Genomic DNA, 17,564 nt, shown 5'->3' on the forward strand with positions numbered 1-17,564 from the left:
CCAAAACCACGATTCCCTAGTTTAGAAATACCAAAGAAGACCTGCAAATGCTACATATCTCAGCTGAAGATGCCCTTAACAGAGAGAGATCTCTTTCGCAAGAAAATATTGACGAACGAGCTAAACCAAGACGAGCAACCGAAGAGAAGACACGGTGCCCCTTGGACAGAGGAGCGTAAGCAGGCCCACTCACAAAGAATGAGGGAAATTTGGGCTCTAAAGAAGGCCAAGTTCAGTGTCAAATGCAACAAGACTTAACGTGGTCCTTGATGGCCCCAGCGAATTATATGTATGTATGTTTAGTCATCAGCCCAAAGGCTGGTTGGATCCTCAACAGTTCTGCCATGAGCTGTCATAGATGGCCTAGGCATCACTGAAGAGGCGTACTAGGGAAATGAGGAGCGAGGTAGTTTCCCGTTGCTTTCCTCACCGAGTCAGAAGTTGCTATTACATATCAGTCTGCCAAGCCCACTGAAATGCATGCACCAACCGATCCTATGAGCAATATTTTCACACCATTCATAGCAGGGACTGGCTACGTAAGGAATGGCATTACTAGCATCGCTCATACCTCAGTCACTTTCATTTTGTCAAAGCCAAGGATAAGACAGAGACAGATCAATGAAAGTAACAAAATTGCTCTAGCCCATACCAGAAGACTTAGTGCACTGTAAACACTAGGTCCCGCCAGCAAAGGCATGCGAATTATATATATATACATAATGTCCAACAGCTACACCAGGAGCTTCACGAGTGGGATTTCGAAGCTCAAATTAATATCAGCAGCTGTTATGAAATCTGGAGATTTGAAATGTAAAAATATCACACACTGGAAGATCAGATAACATAGAGCCATAAATACATATGGTAACTCTCAGATTCATTGCACCCAATCATGTAACAATAGGTATTGTGGCTGATGGAGTGTTAAAAGTTATTTCTCAGTCTGATGTGGTTTGCCTGTTTGACAAAAGGAAAATTTGGCTCTCCTAATCTCTAAATCTTAATTAGTATAAATTGTTAATAAGAGAGGACTACTTTAATTTTTTTTTGTTTATATAATTTATAATATACCTACCGATATTTTGTTCTGCAGCCCAACAAAAGTGAGATATCTTCTTCAGGTTGATATTTCTCGGCTAGCATCCCGAATGGTACTACAGCAACTGTAAGCACATCCTGCAACTGATTCTGAACACTATTATCTTTCCTGCCATGTGACTATAGAGCATTTGAAAAATATAATATTCTATGAGTAATTTATCATAGGTCCTGCATCAGTCTATCATATAACTATGTTAAGATATCGTGACAAGTGACCGGATATAGCAGAACACAATTTAACACTTAAGACTATGAGGCAGTGATGCGGAGAGCAAACGAAACAGTGAACTGGAGGAGTAACATATTCTAAGGCACTCTTAATACCTAATAAATAAATAAAATAAAAAAAAATAACCTTGTGAATCCCCTAAGGGCTATGGCGTCCTGCGATGCAAGAACAGTGCTCAGTTTAACTCATTATCAGGTGAGCAGGTCCTGAAGAGCATTATTATATTGGTCATTTCCTAGTTTGTTTTGTGAAAACATATTACTGCATATTGTACACTTGTATAGTTTCACCTCCATGTGGATGCAATTGTGTTTTTTGAGATCAACAATTTGCGAAAATGCACTGTTACATTATTGTCACTTGTACACTTTTTCCCCAGGGAGGGTTGGGATTCCTTCTTGTTGAAAGCGTACCCTTGCATGCTTCGTTTTTCCATAGCTTCTCCTCCGAATGTTGCAGACGTTTCTTTAAGTTCTTGAGCCTATTCTCCGTTGGAAATTTTCTTTGACATACTTTGCATATGCGTATACTCCTTTCACTATGTGTTCCGTGATGAGTTATCAGATCACTACTTCATGCAAACGTCTTAATGTTTGTTTAACAACAGTCTTGCTACTTTCACGAGTGGTCAGAAGATGACTATCACGCTGTCCTCTTCGTGGAGGCGTACTGTTGTATACTTCACCCCTGTCCTGAGAACGTACTTCAGCATACTTTACACCTGCATGGCTTCTTTACGCAGCGTACGTTAGGATGATATTTTTATGTTTGCTTAATAAAAACCTCTTTTTGTATTGGCACTTTTACTATTTTATCCCAGAGTGATCAGAAGGGTAACTTTCAGGTTTCCCTTTTTATAGAAGCGCACTGTTGTATATTTCACTGTTGCACAATTTCTATAATATGTGTCTTCATCGACCTAGCTTATCACAGGGCTTGAAAATGTGTATCCCGTAAGGTTAGTGGTGTCACACATTTTTTCTAGAACTTCAACCATAAGGGTGAGTTTCTGAGTCTTGTCAGTCAGTATGAACTTCAGAGACCAGAACCTCTTCCATGCTTGTCCTATTCGCTGTTTGACCTCTTTCTCTGAACAGTTTGAGAATGATATGTTCTGTCCAAGGTATATATATTCCTATTCCTCTATGTATTTCTCCATTTATGGTAATTGGGGTTTCCAATGAATTGGTCATCAACTTTGTTTTTCTTGGGTTCATTGTCAGACCCACTTCTTTGCTGATGTTATCTAATTCTATTATCACTTGTTCTAGCTCTGTTGCCGACTCTGCCACCAATACGATGTCGTCTGCAAACCGTAAGTGCGTTAGTCTTGCTCCATCTATTTTGATGCTGTAAAGCAAAAAAAAAAGAATAGTTATGGGCTTCATTCATCCCATTCCTGACCTGGTCGAATGACTGGAAACAGGCTGTGGATTTTCATTGTAGATTCCATCTTCCCCCGGGTATTTTGCATTCTTTGCTTCCCTTATGGCTGCTCTTACTTCACTGGGTAGAATGCAGTGATGGGTAGTTCGCGAACGAACTAGTTCTCAGGAACTACTTCACTCCCACGAACTGTGAAGTGTTTACTCGTCTCTCGAGAACTACTTCGCGAACTATATATATAAATACAGACCAAAGAACATCACGAATGAACTGTGAAGTGTTCGCTCGTCTCTCGAGAACTACTTCGCGAACTGCAGGACTTCACGAGTGGGAAGGGAATGGGAAGGAACTCGTTCGCGCACGAACTACTTCAGCGGTTGCAGAGTTCTCTGGCTAGAAAATTACACATTTTGAAGTAGTTCGTGAAGTAATTCTTTCTAGGGAGCTATAGTGTTGGAGTCAGACGAGAAAAAGTTGACTAACGCTCAGATGTTATAAATTTATGTTTCAGTAAGGGGATGAAATCACCACCAAAAAAAGGGTTCTCTTGCGATAAATGATCAGCGTTTAAAACATCTCATTTTCAAGTCGACAGTATTTAACAGAAATTTTGATTATCTTTGAAAATAAATAGATTTTCCCACACTTACATTCCTGAGAGTTTGGGGCGAGGGGAGAGTGTGTGAACTGACATTTCCGGTAATAAGAAAGTTCATCTCTGTAGCAGCTACGAAAGTTACAGAGAAGTGCACCTGTGTGCTACCTGTTGTCCACTTTGTGTACTTCCCCGTTCTGGAAAGCTTGCGAAGCGATGAAGGGATGAAGCTTTGTGTGAAGGGAATGAGAATGAACTATGAACTTGTTCGCGGACGAACTACTTCAGCGGTCGCAGAGTGCTCTGGCGGGGAAATGACACATTTTGAAGTAGTTCGCAAAGTAGTTCGTGAAGTAGTTCTTTCTTGGGAGCGACAGTTAATGAACTAGTTCCCAGAGGTGAACTGCTTCTTCCCATTACTAGTAGAATGGGTGGTATTTCTTCCTCATTGTCCTCTCTTTTGGCATCTTGTGACATTGTGTGCCATTTTGGGAGTTACTTGCATATAATTTCCTGTAGAATTCCGTCGCTTGTGTCATCTGTTCTCTCAATGGCTTTTCTTTTACCATTGCTGTCTTTCCCTCCCAGTATCCAATGTTTGTCTGGATTTAATTCCTTCCCAATCTTCTTTATTGATTTTGTGTTTTCCATGATTTCTTTGACTACTTCCGAGTTGTGGTCTCTGATGTCCCTTTTCGTTTGTTTATATTCCAGCTTTTTGCATTTGTTTTCTTTGGCTTATGTTTTCAAACATTCCCTTTCTTCGATCAGTCTTTTGGTGCTATCCTTTAGTTGTATTCTATTTCTTCTACTGTTTCCCGGTGTCGAGGATTGCTTGACTGAAAGGGATATGCAGTTTATGAGCTCTGTATAATTGCTGTGCCTTCAGATCTGTTTGTTGATTGAGTTCTTTGAGGTTGTGTTGTAGTGCTTTCGTGTATTCTGTTTGATCTGTACTTTCGGGGTTTGGGGTCGTCTTATTGAAATAGTACCTCATTTCCTTCTTTATTCTCATTTTCAGTATCAAATTTTAGACCATTTATTGCTTGAATGTCTTTTACCACTTCTAGGCTATCGGCTAAGGTGTAGTCTATTTCATTTTTGGTTTCTCCGTTCGGAGCGATCCACGTCCATTTACTTTCCAGGTGTTTCTTGTAGAAGGTGTTTACAATTTTTAATCTTTGTCCTAGTGCAAACTGTATGTGTCTCTCTCCTTTCATTTCTTGACTCTGTGGGTGCGTATACCTGGATTATTGTGATTATGATTTTTTAATTTTTTTTAGGGTTAATACCATGATCCTCTCTGAGATTCCTCTTATTTCCCATATATTCTGTTTTAAATGGCTTTTATTATGAAACCTACGCCTTTTTGTCCACTTGTTTCTCCTATGTAGTTAAAAAATGTTGCCATTTTCTTTTTCTATTATATCTTCGCCGTATTGCCGTATTGCCTGACTTCGCTGAGGCCTAGTATATCAAATTTTATTTTCTTGAGCGCATTTTGAAGTTCCACTTCCTTGTCTTACGTTCTTAGGGTTCTAACGTTCAATGTAGCTAGTATTAATTTGTCCTGGTTGCGTGTTGTTTGTGCTCTGAGGTTTGCCAATTTCCTCTCCCCTGTTTTTTTATTATTTTTTATTCATGTCATTCCAGTGTATCCATTGGCTGTTCAGCAGTATTTTCTGGGGTAACCCACTCTCACATCATTGTTACCCTTGTCCCTTTCTTCCTTAACTTTCTGTCTGAGTGATGCCTGGATTGCTCTCTCATTTCTGGTGAGGTCATCATCTATGTAAATATCTTGTCCCCTTAGTCTGTGTTTGTTTCTGACAATTTTTAATTTCAATGACACATCCCACTCTGAAGAGTCTAGTGTCAGACCTAAGACGAAACGCTGGTTAATAGAGCAAACGCCGGAAAAGCCTTCCATCTAATTTTTGATCTGAATTTTTAATTTGTCAGAGAATTGTTCAAAACTGACTTTCACTATCCCTCTATTGTTTTTGTCCTTGCCGACATAGGTTGTATTATTTGCTGTCACTCCTGCTTCTACTCCGTCTAGTATTTTGTCCTTCCATTAGTCTTTTTTTGTCTTCTTCATAAGATCACTATATTGTTTCTCTTTTTGCACTCTGTTCTTCTCGTTCTTCTAGGATATTTATTCTCTTGGTTAGTGTGTTTATCTTTTCTTGTGTTTTGTTGTTTGCATTCGTGATTTTCTGTTGTAAGGCATCATTTGCCTTTTCCGTAAAATTTCTTCTCTTGTTTCTTGTTGGAAGTCTTCGCTTTGTTTCCTCAGATTTCTTAATTCTAATAGTACTTCAGCAAACATACCTTTATCTCATTTCCTTGGTCTTGTATGTTGACTATGGGATCCTTTTCTCCAGAGCTTTCCTAGATTGGTATTTTATTGATACTCTTTTTGTGTTTTTTGTTTTTAGTTGCAGGCTTTGTTTTGGGCAGCATGTTGTCTCGTTCGTGTTTTGGGTATTTTGTGAGATGATCTTGTTATCCTTGTTGTCTTCTTGTGGGGCTTTGGTATATGTTACCAGTATTCCTTTTAGGCATGAAAGCTTTCCTATTCCTGGGCGAGATCCTTAGTTCTTGTTAGTAACAAGTTTTCACTTATGTGATGTTTTGGTCCAAATGTGTGGTCTGCAATTGGTCTCCCTTCGTTGTCTTACTTTTGACTTGGCTTCACATCATCTGCAGCAAAGTGTTTTTTCTGACTTATGAAAGATCTTTTAATTTTGGAACTATCTGACGTCTTTGCAGTTTTTCTCGGACACCTTGCCTATAGGTACTAACCGGATCGTAAATGCCGGCGACGAACAGCAGCCCACGTTCGCAGAATAGCCACTGATACATCTATCACTTATGGAATATTCAACACTAATTACCACTAAATTTTACCTGCGCTGGGTAGCGCATGTTGGCATTTAGACATTGCAATCAGTTTATCTTGAGCTCACACCAGGGAGTGTCAGTACATTTAGCACTACCGCATTTAAATACATTGCAGTTCTAAAAGCCGCTCTTAATAAAAGTCCAAAAGCTGTGGCGTAATGCATGTGGTCAAACGCTAGTCTAGTAATTAACAAATGTAGTGTTTATAGTTCCTACATCGTACAAAAGTTTTTACATGGTTAAACACAGGCCAGCATGTGTGACACATGCTGTAAAACTCTGCTGTTAATTGTTTTTGTGCATTGCACACACTGCACTGCCGTACGGTCAGAACGAAGTCACTTCTGTCATTCACCATGGATGAATACGTTGCTGTGCCCCTTATTTATGGGGAAGGAAGAGAGAATTCTTTGCAGGTACTATATCGGTATCAGGAAAGGTATCTGGATAGGCGACATCCGACTGCAAAGACTTTCTGCAGTGTTGGAAGACTTACAAACAACAGGGGTACTTCAAATGATAGCACTTATCCAAGAGAAGACTGTAATGTTTGGTGAGAATGAGGAGGCTGTCCTGGACACAGCCCGCAATACCCCACATACAAGTATATGGGCAATTGCACATCAGGTGAACATCAGCCAGGCTTTCCTAATACGAATACTGCATGCGCATAAAAATCACCCGTACCATTTACAACTAAACCAGAAGCTTCATGGGTGGGATTTTGAAGCTTGAATTAATTTCTGTCAGTGGCTGTTAGGAAATCTGGAAAATATGCAGCATTCATGTCGAAAATCCTGTTCTCAGACAAATTACAATTCCACAATAATGGTACAGTCAACCTTCACAACATGCATTATTGGAGTGCTGACAATCCCCACTGGGTGCAACTGGGTGCCTATCAAGTAAAATGGGGAATGAATACATGGTGTGGAATATTGGGTGAACACCTGATTGGACCATATTTCTTTGAGGGGCATTAACAGGCACGCACTACTACCTGCACTGTCTATGCCATGAACTCCCACTTCCGCTGGAGGATGTGCCATTTGGAGAACGTTTAATGATGTGATTTCAACAGGATGGAGCTCCTCCACATTGGACGTTGGCTGTTCGTAACCATCTGAAAGACACACATCCAGAAAAATGGGTAGGAAGAGGACCTTTCTCTTGGCCAGGTGACTGCACTTAACACCATTCAATTTGCCTTATACAATTAATAATATTGAAAATACCTCATTCAGATGACAATAATATTGACCGTATAAGGTGAAAAAAATTGACAGTCATTATTGACGAAGTATTGAAGGAAATCTGGATTTTCTGTTCTTCGGGCATCAATACTGGAAAGTGGAGGGGGTAGTGCCTGTATTATTGACTGTGTAGGGGCGAGCGTTAATAACTCCATCAATCCTCAGTTCAGTTCACGTAGCATTCCGGTGAATGCAAGACGTGTTGACAAGGAACGACCCCATTACCGGCAACTTGACCTTCGGAACGATGAAGATACTATTGTCTCATCCAGTTCTCGTGAGGAGGAGCAAGATGGCCAGTTCATCGAGCAATATAAACTATCCCCAGAACTGTGGAATCTGTCCAAACCAATGTATTTGAAGACGAAGGAAATTCAGCTCTTGAACACCTCATACACTTTTTAGTGAAATTAAAACCGGGGCCAGCAATTCTTCACAATGTCTTTACCTCTGGGTTAAAGCTAATCTTTCCATTTTCCTGTCCCATCTTCGCCATAAGACCTATCTGTGTCGGTGCAACGTAAAGCATCTTGTAAAAAAAAAATCTTAACAGTTATACTTTCTCTCAGATTTGTGTCCTTCCTTTCCAAAAAATGGTTCAACCATCTGTAACAATTTGTCAGAGGTACCTTCCTCCATTCAAAAGTAGTTATTGAAATCTTCAACATCGGTGAGGCTGATTTCCTTCAACAGTACGAAATGAGAATATTCTTCTCTCTTCTTCAACCATTTCTTCATCGAGCATTTCTGCTTCACTCGACGAGTAGACCCAAGTGCCAAAATAATAGCTATGCAACATTTGTACGTTTATCCATGTTTTGGAATGCAAAACTGAGAAAATGAGAAATAACCAAATAAAACCACACAGATTCACCCTGCTCACTATGCAGAGAGAGAGAGAGAGAGAGAGAGAGAGAGGTACTGAGCAAATTTATTGACAAAAGTATTGTCAATAATATTGATTGTGTAAAGGTAAGGCAGTATTGACACTGGTTGGCATGAATTTAACGGCTGAATTGTCAGTATTATTGATCGTGTAAGGCCCGCTTTGGACCTCTTCCTTTTGGGAATTTGAAACAAACAGTTTACGCCCAGGTGCCAGAAAATCCTGTACACCTTCAACAACTCATCGCTGCTATATGCGTATCAATAACACTGGCCATGCTACAGCACACTAGAATAACTATTCAGCGGCATGCCCGAATGTGCATAAACCAAGCAGATCATTTCGAGCACTTGCTAACGTAACTAACCATTGTTAGTACAGTTTGGTTCCCTCCCACTCTATCTATCCCATCTTCGCCTGACCCTGATGACATATTAGCCCTTCTTAGGGCCATATACACTTTCATTCACCGAAAATGTGCATAAAAGAGGATATATCACATACATTAAGAGACAGTAAAATCTAAATAAATAAATAGAGTATCCCTGCCCTGGATTCAAACCTATTGCATGTAAGACTGGCACACCGTAGTGTTTAGCTTACTCTTACCATCTACAGTATACTGAACCGTGGCATAATACATGTAGATTAAAGCTCGTGATAGTTTTCATATGGTTGCCGTGTCCACTGTGTGTTTCACAAACGTATTTTGTTTTTTGATACTTATTTAATATTGCGCTAACACATCAAAGGTTTTCGGCGGCGGAAGGTTGGGATAGGGCTAGGATTGGAAAGATAATGACCGTGGCCATAATTAAGGTACAGCCCCCAGCATTTTCCTGGTACAAAAATGGGAAACTATGGAACATCATCGTCGGGGCTGCCGACGGTGGGGTTCAAACTCACTATCACCCGAATGCAGGCTCACAAGCTGCATGACCCTAACCACATGACCAACTCGCTCAGTTTCACAGACATTTCATTTACATAACAGATCATTTAAGAGCACTCTCTTGGTTTGTATTATTTAATAATATTATGGAATAACAGATTCCTAATTTTGTGTAGGCCATAGCAAAGATACGTATACGTGCCTACCAGAAGTGCAGATGTTTTCAGGATGTATATAAAACTGTGGTTTGCATAAGACAGTATTGGTAGGGGCAGGTGATTCACCTGGCTAGGTTTACCATGCAAATTGCTACCCTCAGCAGTTTGTAGCAAATATTATGAAACCTCTTTCTACTTGAAAATGAATTGCTTGTTAAGCTATATACTGTATACTGCCATGTAAATCTGATTTGATTTCTTTGTAAATTCCCAATCTAAATAGATATTTTCCTTACTTATAGGTTAAGAATGCGATTGAACTGGCGGCCATGTCTTGTGGATCTCTGAGAAAGGGCTGATGTTAGATGTCAAATGATAAGTGCAAGTAGACACTACTGAACTTCACTGTCATCTTCATATTCCATTTCCGGTAAGTCAGTTTTATCTCCAAATTACATTATACTGTTTCTGTAAGAACAATTTGGCTCTCTGTGTTGTTTGATCTTTGCTAGAAACTTGTTATCCATTCCATGTATAATATATACAGTTGAAGTGAATATAATTTCTTAATGTTGATTAAAGTTGGAATAATGAAGGAGTGTGTTATTGTTCAAATTTCTCATTATTTTATATACCGGACAGCAGATTAAGCGATCTCTTTTGTATTTGCATGCACAGAAGAGCTCAGTATTTGGCAAATGTTACCTTTTAACATGTCATACTTGTGTAGCATAGTAACCGTTGTACAAACACTTACAGTACTCATCTGATTTATTGTTCACACAAAGGTTTGCAGTGAGATATTACTATCTTTGAATAGGTTCCTGCTATGTTTCTTCAGTTGTTTAAAACCTTTATTTGACTAGCGCTCAATATATCAATAGAATTATGTAGTATATCTTGTATTTCACTGTAAGTTCCAGCTTATGAGAAGGATTTCTTAGTTTTGTTAGTAATTACTGCAACACTGCACTTCACAGAATTATTTGGAAACTTACTTTCCATAGAAGTGTAGAAGAAGTCGGGGCTGATGACCTTAGATGTTAGGCCGCTTTAAACAACAAGCATCATCATCATCATCATCATCATCATCATCATCATCATCATCATCATCAGATAAGTTGTTTCTTCACAATATCTCATTTCTACTTGAACTTTAGTTACAGGGTACAGATTATGCTCTCACTAACAAGTCCGGTCAGCTGAGCATGCGGAGCACAATAGCGTTCCCTCCACAGTGAACTCTCGTAGCACATGCGTAATTCAATATGGTAAAGGTCGAGAACCATGTTTTCTCTAATTTTTAAAAGAAAAATACCATTTCCCATCATCTTTTCTCATGACAGCTTTGGACCACCAATGGTAGGTTGGTTTAAAAATGATCTGCCAGCTGAAAAGCTGTTGTCATTGTACTATAACACAGTATTTACAAGGTTTCCATTGCCTATTTACAGACTTAAAACTTTAAAAATAAATAATGAAATCAAATGTTTGAAATATTTACAATGCTTCTTCTTCAATCATCAGCATAATCTCTGTCTGATGAATCAGATGAACTGTTGTTAAAATTTATTACAACAGGATCATTCTTCCCTGAGCACATCTTTGTCCTAATAATGTTTCTCAATGTTATTGGTGTGTCCAATGCATTTTTTTTCCATAGCTCAGGAATAATGGTCCTCAAGGCTTCTCTCTACCTGGTTAGACATATTCAGTTTAGCTATTTTATGTTTTACATATGCCCATATCAACTCTATGGAGTTGAGTTCACAATGAGCGACTAGCAGCCAGATGAGTTCAACTTCTAAATGAACATGCTTGATGATCTGCTCAAGTTTCATTTTGGGTATACTGAAGTGCAGCTTGGCATGAATAATGAGCTCCGCTTTAGACATGTTTTCAAAATTCTGGATTCCTGGAAGAAGTTCAATTCCTTTAGCTCTGATCCACATAATAATTTGATTTTTCCTCCAAGACATCGAAGGGTTTTTGTGTCAGGATCAACCATTGTATGATATGGCGCGTGATTGATCACAATAGCAAATTTACTGCGCTTGATAGCTGCAGTCGCTTAAGTGCAGCCAGTATCTAGTATTTGCGAGATAGTGGGTTCGAACCCCACTGTCGGCACCCCTGAAGATGGTTTTCCATTTTCACACCAGGCAAATGCTGGGGCTGTACCTTAAGGCCATGGCCGCTTCCTTCCCACACCTAGCCCTTTCCTATTCCATCGTCGCCATAAGACCTATCCAAGTCGGTGCAACGTAAAACAACTTGTAATAGCAGACTTTGCAGGTAAAAATCTCAACATTTTTTCAAACCATTCTTGATAATGTGAAGAGTTCATTTCATTGTGGTAGTTGCCGGTGTTTTTTTTTTTTTTCACGATAAAACAAAGTTCTGCTTCACGTAAAAACCAGTCTTCACTTCCGATAAGGAGAGTTATTAAAAGTTTTCCTGCTGCTGATTGTGTCTTGAAACCTCCTCGCCATCCATAAATTCCCTTTATGTGACCCCTGTACTGGTCATAGTTCTCAAAACTGTTGTTGAGAGCACATTTTCTTATCATCCATACTTCTTTGTATGATTCTGGCCACACCATGTTTCGTCTGTATAAAAGAGTGCTTAGCTTCCTTAAATATGTATGCCGCAATGCAGCAACTGCCACCGACTATCAAAACAGCCTTTTCTTTGGAAAATCCTGTTATTCATGATGTTTGATGAAATTGTTTTTCTCAACATTTCTGGAAAATCAGTCACGGTCTCAATGAGTTTCTGATGGAGATTTTGAATTGTAGGGAACATCTTGTTGAGATAGAAGTTGTGTATACTCCTCCTAATGACTTCAAGTGTAAAATCGTCCAGCTTTATTTTTGGCCGTCCCGTCCTCGCTCACATACTCAGTTCACATCTCGCATTCTCTGCATTTTCTTTCATTGAAGCAGCACATTGCACCATCATTAATGGCCCTCCAACACTTTCTGGTAATGATATAGATGTTAATTCCCATAGGGAAGTTGAAATATTTGTCCCAAATGAGTAATTTATAATACCAATATAAACGGTCCGTTATTGGACATTATAAATTTTCCAGCCAACTCATTTCTGGTTGCCAGCGTTTCGCCCCAGTGTACTAAGTTGGGCTCATCAGTTGGTAAATAGCACACCCACCAAGACGTATGGCTAGTGCATAACATGGAGGCCACTGCTTAGGCTACTTGCAGCCACCAGCAGTGCCAATGCACTGTGAGAGACTTTGTCTCATTACCAAAAATTGATGCCTGCCTGGCCATCAGATGATATAGATGTTGATTTCCATAGGGAAGCTGAAATATTTGTCCTGAATGAGTAAATTTATAATGCCAGTATAAATGGTCTGTTATTGGACATTATAAATTTTCCAGGTAACTCATTCCTGGTTGGGAGCGTTTCGCCCCAGTGTGCTAAGTTGGGCTCATCAGCTGGTATGCACTAGCCATGCGTCTTGGTGGGTGTGCTATTTACCTACTGATAAGTCCAACTTAGCACACTGGGGTGAAACGCTGGCAACTAGGAATGAGTTAGCTGGAAAATTTATAATGTCCAATAACGGACCATTTATATTGGTATTACTTTCTGGTAAACTGGATACCTCTTTTTATTGCTCTTTTCACTTTCGCTTTGAAAAAAAATATATTGCACTAATGATCATGACAGTTTCTCCTCCCAATAACTGTGTTTTGGCTGGCATCTTGACTGATGTGTGAGCAACAAGAATTGGAGGCAAAATGAAAGATACTATGAGAATCTTCACTGGTCGATTCTGAAAGGAATGTAAATGTTGCGTGTTTATCCTTCATAGTTGGATTTTCCAGGGCATGAAAAGCTTAAGCCCGTACAGTGTGTGCCGAAAAATCCTTTACTCTTTTTCAGACTCCGTAGCTTAGCGGTGAGTTTGTTGGTTTCCGGGATACAAGGGTCCTGGGTTCGATTACTGGCCAGGTCATAGAAATTTATCTTCATCAGGGCTAGATGATAGAGCTTATTCAAAGTGTATCCTCACTTCAAGGTATCAATAGTAATAGTGGGATGCATTCAACTTTTGAAACGTCTTGCTCCGATTGCAGAAACGGTGTTTAGACAATGTCTGAGTATGGCTGTCGCATTGCAGAGATGGTATTTATCACTTAGACACTGTCCAAAGTCGATGTTCAAGGTGCCATGTTTAAACACTGCTGAGAGCACTGTTTAACCTCAAAATAGAAGCGGATCACAGTCGTTGGTTGTTTACTATGGAGCATGTAAATTATGTCGGTATATTGAGATGGTTCAGGAGAGAAATGTTAGTCAGACGGTCCCCTGTACGTCGCCTGCTACGAGATCGGAGCAATCCTTTTGAAATGTACGGGGAGGCACAGTTTAACACACGATTTCGCTTTTCAAAGGAAACTGTAAGGGAATTGTTGCACGACGTGGGAGAATTAATCAAGCACGACACAAGAGGTAGCCCATTACCTGTCACCCTGCAGCTCCTTCTGACTTTACGATTCTTGGCAACCAATGCATTTTATACTATGAACCGTGATATGGTAAATGTCAACGCAGCGACTGTGTGCCGGAGAGTGGATCATGTTGTAACTGCCATCAATAATTTGAGGAGAAGATTTATCAACTTCCCTAACAGCGATGAGCTACCTGCTATCAGGAATGATTTTGCTGTCCTTTCCAGGTAAATAGGCCTAATCTTTTTTCTGTGGAATGAATGTAATGACCATCTCTGTAATGTGTGAACTCGTAAACGTGTTATCCATTTACATTGTGGAAAATAATTGTTATTATTTCTAAGGACAACTTTCCCGGAATAATAGGTGCCATTGACTGTACTCATGTCAGAATAACTTGTCCCAATCATCAGCGAGCTGTCACGTATATCAACCGGAAAGGATTCCATTCTATTAACTGCCAAGTAAGTGCACATAACACTGACGCGAAACAGCACTTCTTTTTCTGTAATGGCTGTTATTTGTACTCATCCGAATCACAGTACTCTTATTAAAGTTACACTTCATTATATGGCATGCACAATAGTGGACATAAATACGGTCTAATGAGTTCATGTTATCGCTCCTTTACAACACGTAGCAACAAAAACAACAACTACTACTACTACTACTCTTGAAACCTACTTACGTACTGCGGTTTTTTATTTCATTGCAGGTGGTATGTGACACTAAGATGAGAATGAGGAGTATTGTTGCTCGTTGGCCTGGCTCAACTCATGATAGCAGAATATTTCAAAATTCTACTATCTACGACTGCCTGGAAAGAGGAGATCTTAGGGGACATCTTGTCGGAGATTCTAGCTATGCTTGCAAGAAATACTTACTCACTCTGATTCTGAACCCAAAGAACGCAGCTGATAATCGTAATAAGCAAGCTCATGTCCTGGGCAGAAATGTAGTGGAAAGAACTTTCGGTTCATGAAAAAGATGATTTCCCTGTCTTGCACAGGGTCTGTGAACGAAAGTTCGAAAAACACTGAAAATTATCGTGGCGACTGCTGTGTTACATAACCTTGCTGTGGAGTGTGGTGAACTTGACCTGGAGGCAGACTTACCAGATGATGAAGTGCCTGTTGAACCAGTAGGAGATGATGTGACAGGAAACAGATATCGTCAGCTCATAATTGATAACTACTTCACCTGCTAGAAATTATGCTAAGATAAGATCACCTCAAGTGAAATGAAAATATACCATTTATTCATTAATTATTATTTAACATGATTATCAGTTTATTGAATTATACCACTCCGGCAAGTCATAACATTTTGTTTTGTTTTTTTCATTTCCTGTTCAATTAAATAAATGTCTAACAGTGCCTTCCTTTCTTGTAAATCTAACACACACAACTGTTTCTTGTGGATTTCTTGCATTATTTTCACCGCCTTGTCCTCTTCATCTTCTTCGTGTTGCCTTTTCCTGGACTTGGCAATGGAAGTACACGAAAACATAGACCATGTTTAGAGGTTATACTGTACTTTTTTTTCTAAAAGACTGAGGTTACATTCCGTAGAGAACAGAAATTAATTCAAATTTCTGACCACAACTTTGAGTCTGAGGTGAAGATCTCTCCCCACTGAATTCGATCAAGTCCTCCTTTTCCACCTCATTAACTTCGTCATCAGGAAGGTAACCTCTCTTCACCTCACTCGCTGAGCAGCGACAGCTGAGCGGCAACACCTTTCGCGGGGATCTGTTTTCATACGTAGCAAATAAAACTTTCATCAAGAAATTTATTTACAATGCATTTCCTACATCAAGAGTAATGATTATTTAATAGTATCCATTATACGTACGTAAGCAAGCTCTCCCTCGTCATCATGTGGGTTACATGTGATAAATATCATTCTTGATCTGTATTGATGATACTTGAATGGAATAATATCAATAAGTTAATTTATTGAATTTACCACCTAATCAATACAAAATGTCATACTTTAGTTGGTTTACTTTGGCATATTAATTAAAATGGTACATGTTTCGCCTTGAATTCAGGCATCATCAGCCATTATCTTAACTTAAAAATAGAAACAGGCATCTGATTTATATATACATGAAATAAAATTAAAAAACCTTGGAGAGACTAAAATTACAATTAACATATAGTAAAAGAATTAAAGTTAAGTTGGTTATAAAGATATTACAATGAGTCAGTAAAATTACAATTGGTGAAAGTAATGGTGATATGACATTAGAAGGTTTCATTTATAATTAAAAAGAAAGAACAAGGCAACAGTTTGTCATAAATGAGTGATAGGATTGCTAAAAATTATGTTGGTCGACCAGCGGTTACAACGAAAATGACAATGGTGGTCGTTTTTAATAAAAATGTAGCTTAAAATAATAGTGAAATACGGTCTTATGACCGTCAATACTTGTTGACTAGAGATAAATTGAAAGTCAATGGCATATGGCGATATGGTTCAGTTTAATAAGAGTACGAAGTTGAATAACGATGTTTAAATAGGGCCTTTATGGACCATCTCAATTTGTTGCAAATACTACAATGTTCTTAAGAATGTGTGGATGATTGACATTCGAGTCGATACAGAAGTGTTACAGTTGAATCTGTAAAAGGAAACAAAAAAATGTGGTGTTAATTGAGTGAAAAATCGTAATTGAATGTTAAGGTGAAGATTGTGTACACTTACCATTAGACTAAGAGAGGGTAGTTTGTTACGTTATTACGTTATTAACTGAACGTTATTGTCGACTGTCTGCTTCTTACTGCGAGTGTTGTAACAGTATGTTTGAGTTGGAGGTGGAACTGTTTGCGAAGGTGTGGCTATGGGCTTGTTTGTAGTGCTTGGAGGGGAGTTGCTATTGGCGGAAGAGAGAGGGAGAAGTGTGCTGCTGCGCGTGTTGTAACGGTGAGATGCCGTTGGAGGGAGCGAAAATACAGTGGGTGTGGCTAAGGGTCTATTGGTAGCATTTGAATTAGAGGTAATGGCGGTGAGGGGAAGGGAGGGGATTGTGTTAGTTGTAGAGGAGGTAGGGGGGCTTATTGATTTGAGGTTGAAAACTTTCAGGAATATGTAATAGACATAAAGTCTGTTCGTACAAGGGGCTTTTTTTATCAATGATATAGTTTAAGTTCTTATCTTTGTTGAAATGTTGGTCTAGGAAAATGAATAAATTTTCATACTCAGTCATAAGTTTATTTTTGTTGACTCATTTAAGGATATGAAAGTCTTGTTCTATAGTGGTAAATTTGTGTCCTGTGTCCCTCATGTGGTTGGCCATTGCTGAAAATTTGTTATGTCTTTGTGCATTATAATGTTTGGCGTATCTAGTGGAGAAGCTGTGGCCAGTTTGACCAACATAGGAAAAATTACATGTGGAACATTTTAGTCTGTATATTCCTGATCCAGAGTAACTATTGTCTGTGATGTTAATAGAGTTATGATTAAAGAACAGATTACGATTAGTGTTTTTTGTTGTATAGGCTATTTTTACATCGTGCTTCATTAGTGAATTGGATATCAGATAAATACCATAGTTATTGATTGTGAATTTAGCATATTTTGGTTTAACGGGTTTCAATGGGGTTAAATTTGTAGCTAATTTTAATTTGGTTTTATTGATGATTTTATCAATTATATCTGTATGAAATCC

General features: G+C 38.9%; 1 protein-coding gene across 4 annotated transcripts in view; it reads left to right on the forward strand.

The window, feature by feature from the left end:
• LOC136864664 (RWD domain-containing protein 4) overlaps window positions 1-17,564 on the forward strand; it is a 208,963-nt gene that overhangs the window by 16,711 nt on the left and 174,688 nt on the right. For 3 of the 4 annotated variants that reach the window (XM_067141960.2, XM_067141957.2, XM_067141958.2), the window contains exon 2: window positions 9,713-9,840. The gene's annotated coding sequence lies outside the window, so the exon portion shown is untranslated. Of the gene's footprint in view, window positions 1-2,604; window positions 2,649-9,712; window positions 9,841-17,564 lie in introns of all 4 variants that reach the window. The other variant, XM_068226380.1, reaches the window with a different exon arrangement.

This window comes from Anabrus simplex, chromosome 2 (assembly GCF_040414725.1).
Source record: "Anabrus simplex isolate iqAnaSimp1 chromosome 2, ASM4041472v1, whole genome shotgun sequence".
Classification (NCBI taxonomy): domain Eukaryota; kingdom Metazoa; phylum Arthropoda; class Insecta; order Orthoptera; family Tettigoniidae; genus Anabrus; species Anabrus simplex.